Genomic DNA, 5742 nt, shown 5'->3' with positions numbered 1-5742 from the left:
GGTGTTCTTGTGCATATGCCCTCTCTTCTTATCAGCTGGACACTTCACTCTCCACTCTAGTCCTCTGTGGCTATGTCACTGACTCTGGGCCCAAGAGTCCTCAGGTCTTGCCACACTGCTGGCTAACCAGGGTTCTACCTGGGTTCACAGTGTCTTTAGTTTTTTTTAAGAAACCTGCCACATACTGTTTTCTGCAATAGCTGTACCATTATTCATGCCACTCAACAGTGTCTATGGATTCCAATTTCCCCATATCCTTGCCAACAATTGTTATTTTCTGTGTTTTGTTGTGTTTTAAAATCATAGCTATCTTGTGTCATTGAGTCAGTTCTGACTCACAGCGACTCTATATAGAGTTTCCAAGGCTGTAAATCTTTGCGGGAGTATAAAGTATCAGCTTTCTACTGATGAGCAACTGGTGGTTCATAGGCCATTGCTTATCCTACAGAACCGTCATGCTGATTAGCTATCTTAGTGGGCCTGAATTGATACCTCATTGTGAATTCAATTTGCTTCTCTGATAGCTAATGATTCTAAGCATCTTTTCATGTGTTTGGTGGTCATTTGAGTGTCTCTTTGCTCACATGTCCATTCAAGCCCTTTGCCCATTGTTTGATTGGGCTGTCTTTTTGTTGTTCAGTTGTCGAAGTTTTATATATATTTTGGTTTTTGGGTTCTTATCAGATACATGTTTTTGAAGATATTCTCCCTTTTGGTAGCTTGTCTGTTCACTCTTGATTAGGTCTTTTGATAAGCAAGTTTTTAAATTTTTATGTGACCCCCATCTGTCTTTTGCTGTTTGTGCTTTTTAAAAGTTATATTAGATAATCTATTGTTAAAAAAACGCATTATTCCTGATTTTCTTATAAGAATTTTATCATTTTAGTTTATACATTTGAATTTGTTTTTGTGTATGGTATGTGATGTAAAGAGACTTCTTTCCTTATTGAACAGAATTAACATCCTTGTTAAAAATCAGTTGACCTTAGAGATCAACTAGTATGTTTACTTTTATACTCTCAAATCTATTCCTTTGTTCTTCCTGGTGTGGTGCTTGTAGGGTGGATGCTGGACTGCTAACCACAAGGTTGGTGGTTCAAAGTCAACAGCTACTCTTTGGAAACCCTGTGCAGGATCGCTGTGAGTTGGAATAGACTTGATGGCACCTAACAACAACAATATGTCTGTTATATCAGTATAAGGCTTTTTTGATTGATGTAGCTGTACTGGGCGGGGGCTTCAGATTTTACAATAGAAAATTTCCCTTATCTTTGAATTCCATTTTTCCATGAACTTTTTGAAGCTCTCTCATATAGTATGTTTTAAAATCATATCTTCCATTTTTTTAGATAAATGGTGACATATTACGCACACTTTTCTCCCTCTTTGGTTAGAATCACTGCAGAATATTATAGAAAGAAACTCTTTTCATAGTTACATAGTTCTCCATTGTATAAATGTGCCATAATTTATTCATCCATTCTCTTGTTCATATGCATTGTTGTTAAGTGTCTTCCTATTGGTTTCAATTCTATATAGGGTTTCTGAGCCTGTAAGTCTTAGCAGGAGCAGAAAGCCTCATAATTCTCCTGTGAAGCAGCTGATGGACTTGAATGCTGACCTTGTGGTTTGAAGTCCATTGTTTATCCTACAGAATCATTGGGATCACCACTGGTGGACATTAGTGTTGTTTTAAAACTTTTTGTCATTTGTCTTTTAGTGTCTTAAATATGAAAAATAAGAAATAAAAGGATTTTCTGCTTTTACAGATATTTCTGCAGCTTTAGTCTTTTATATGTCTTTATATATTTTTGCCAGTGTATCTTTGGGTAGATTCTTAGAACCACTTTTTTTAAGCCCTATTTTGAAACTTCTATTGTGACGATGTAGGATAAACTCTATATTTGGACTTCTGGTGTAGCATTGTAGGATAAGCATTAGACTTCATACTACAAGGTCAGCTGTTCAAACCCAACAGCTGCTCCTCAGAAACCCTATACAGGGTAGATATGAGTTAGAATCAACTCGATGGCACTTAACAACAACAACATTTGAAAAAGTTAAAGTTCTATGGTTTTCTAAGTCAAGTTCCCTATTTTTAAATGTATAAAGATAAGTGTTACTGGGGAGATTAAAGAGGAAAATCAGGGAGCTATTGTTCAGAGGCAGTGAGCTTCTACTAATGGTGATGGAAAAATTTGAAAATAGATCATTTACATGATAAGCATAATGCCACTAAATTGTACATGTAAAGAATGTTGAAACAGCAAAAAGTTATGTGATACATATATTGTTATATGACATCAAGCCAATTCCGACTCATAGAACCCATGTGACAGAGTAGAAATGCCTGGTTGGGTTTCTTAAACTATAATCCTTAAGAGAACAGATCGCCAAGTCTTTTCTTCTGCTGAGCCACTTTTCATTTAACAGTAAAGCACTTAACCATTGCGTTATCAGGGCTCCTGTTAGTGTATACTTACCACAATAAAAAGAAATCTGACTGACTTTTGTGAGAAAATATTTGAAAGCTAGCAAGTTTTTTAGGAAGCTGTAGTAATTGCTTGAGCTTTATTAGAGTGAAAGGTCATTATGGGAAAGAATGAGAGTTAATGAAAATGGGATCAAGTCTTTCATCTTGTATTCATAGCACCTCAAATTAGGTGCTAATTTGCACTTTACAAAAATACTTTAATGTAACCTGAGATGGGTGGGTGTATTCTTATTTTATGAATAAAACAAATGAATACTTAGATTAAGAAATGTTCTGGTTTCAACTAACAGTAAGTGACCCCAACTCAAAATCCCATGGTGACCCTGAATAGGGTTTCCGAAGCTGTAAATGGGAGCAGAAAGTTTTATCTTTCTCTCCATGGAACATCTGTTGGGCTTGAACTGCTGACCTGGTGGTTAGCCGTCAAGTGGTTATTTTACAGCTCCACCAGAGCTTCTTCACAGTAAGTGACCACATTGGGATTAAGACTTGATAATTTACATCTCCAGGGTATGTGTGTTTATCATTTGTAATTCTTACCATTTGTCATGTTTTTATATACATTGTCTGATTTAATTATTAGAATACAGTCAATGCATTATTATCTCATTTTACAGGTAAGGAAAATGAAGGTGAAAGAAAGTAAGATTAATTAAATATAAAATACTCCTTTCTCAATTCCTGTTTTTTATATCTACTTGTCTTTTCTGTTGTTCGTTATTCTCACTTCATTCTAGATAATAATTTAACCAGTAATCAGAGGTTAATATAAGTAATTAGATTTTAAAAATTCAATACTATAATAAGTGACAAGGAGCCCTGGTAGCATAGTGATTATGAACTGGGCTGCTAACAGCAAGGTCTGTAGTTTGAATCTACCAGTGGTTTGATGGGAGAAAGATTTCTTTCCCATAAATCTTGCAAAGATTTACAGTCTTGGAAACCCTATGCAGGGTTGCTATGAGTTGGAATCAACTTGGTAGCACACAACCACCACCATAATAAGTGACAGAACAGATCCACATTTAAACAGTGCCTTCTTAATTGTTCTTTTACCAGTGTTTCATTAAGAAGAAAGTTCTTAAATACCCATAAGTTTCTTGAGACATACCATCATTGAAATAATACTTGATAATTATTCTGATAGATGTGTGTAGGATTACTTGGAGAGATCAGAAGTGGAGGTTGGTAATATGAGCTGTTGTTAAATGCTGTTGAGTGGATTCAGATTCCTTTGACCCTGTATAGGGTTTCTGAGGAGTGACTAGTGGGTTCAAGCCCCCGACTTTGTGGTTAGCAATCCAGGGTTTATTATACAGTATCATATCAGGACCCTGGTATGAACTGTAAATTAACAAAATTTGTTAGTTGACTTGAAATTCTATGTGAAACAAGTATGAAATGATGAGGATGTTGACATAAAGACAAGATTTTAAAATGTTTGAACATTCTACTTAAAAGTGCACAGGAATGAAGTGGTAGGTAACTCTGCTAGTCCTACAAATAATTGTTATTTAATAGTGTTCAGAAAGATGGAATTAGAACGCTTGTAAAATAGGAACCAATTATTTTAATTAGTTATCATCATTGAAGTATGGATGAGAAAGTTTATATTGTATTAGAAGTCTTACATTCTTTCAGTCTACTCTAAACAGCTGCTAAGATCCATTCTAAAAAATATCATTGTATGCCTTTCTTATAGCTGCTATGACAAATTACTACAAAACTGGTGCCTTAAAGCAACAGAAATTTATTTTCTCACAGTTCTCTAATCCAGACACTCTCTGAACACATTCCTTCTCTCCGTTTTAGGGAGAATCTGTTCTTTGCCTCTTCCAATTTCTAGTAACTGCCATTATTCCTAAGTGTGTGGCTACACATTACTTCAGTTTCTACAACCATGGTCACATTGCCTTCTATATTGTCTGTGTAAGACCTCCTTCTGTTTCCCTTTTATGAGAATGCATCTGATTTAATTTAAGATTTATCTGGATTATTCAGGATAATTTCCTTATTTCAAAACCTTCCCTTAATTTAATCGTACCTGCAAATTCCTTTTTTGCAGTATAAAGTAATATTCACAGGTTCCAGGATTAGAATGTGGTAGCTTTTAGAGACCATTATTCAGCATATTACAGTCCTTACTATCTTACTATTCACACTTCCTCTCTCCTGTCTCATTCCTTTTCATAAGCTTTTATTGTGCATTGAGTGATAATATACATGGGAGAACATCAATTTTGAACTCATCCTATCATTTCATATCATTGCAGTGATTACATTTCCCCTCCATCCATCATCATTCAATAGTATTTTGCTTCTATTCCCTCTTCTTTTTTTTTTATTTTTTATTTTTTATGTACACAAAAGCACTCAGGAATATATAATCATTTAAGCAACACAAGAGCACATTCTGCAAGCCTGCCTCCTGGCTGCCAGCACACAGTCTTTCTCTTTCTATGAATCTAGCATCCTCAGCTGCTCTCTCTCTCTCCCCATGTCATCATCTTTGCCTCCATTTCTGGTGGAGCTGCTCCTTCGGATAGGTTCCCACATTCCGTTCATGCTCTTCACCCTTATAGTCCTAGGATTCTCTGTTACTGGAATGTAAGATTAACTACTTCCACCTTTATGTTACAAAACTTTTACCTTCATAGATGTGACAATCACAATTAGTCATGATAACGGTTTTTCACTATTGAATCATAAGAATCTTATCACCATCTTCTTTCACCAGACCCATCTAGACAAGATGAAAACTATTCAGTGGGGAGTCTACCTTTCCCTGCACTCTGAAACTACAGTTCCTCTAGAAAACTTGTAAGCCAGTTACTTTGTACCGTAATAGTCCTCTCATTATAGGTAGCCAATGTCTAAGTTGCTCATCTCTATCTACTCTGTATACAGAGGGGATAGGATTGATACTTGATGCGAAGATTCCTTCCCTCTCAGTTGGTATTTTGAGCTACTACATCCATAAATATTGGTCAAATTCATCAAATTGTAGCAATTTACACTCATTTCCTTTATCAAAAATGGTTTTTTGTCTTCCTCTAGTCAAGTTCTGATTATCAAGAACACATCGAGGCTAGGTCAAATGGGTACTGTCTGCAAGTTTAGGCGTTCTTGTGCGTGTCCTCTCACTTCATATCAATCAGTTGGATGCGTCACTCTCTCCGTGGCTATGTCCTTGTGCATGGGCTCTCGAGTCCCCAACTCTCACCACACTTCAGACCAACCAGCTCTTC

This window comes from Chrysochloris asiatica, unplaced genomic scaffold, assembly GCF_000296735.1.
Source record: "Chrysochloris asiatica unplaced genomic scaffold, ChrAsi1.0 scaffold00327, whole genome shotgun sequence".
Classification (NCBI taxonomy): Eukaryota; Metazoa; Chordata; class Mammalia; order Afrosoricida; family Chrysochloridae; genus Chrysochloris; species Chrysochloris asiatica.
The sequence above is the reverse complement of the archived record's forward strand: the minus strand, read 5'-3'. Positions refer to the sequence as shown.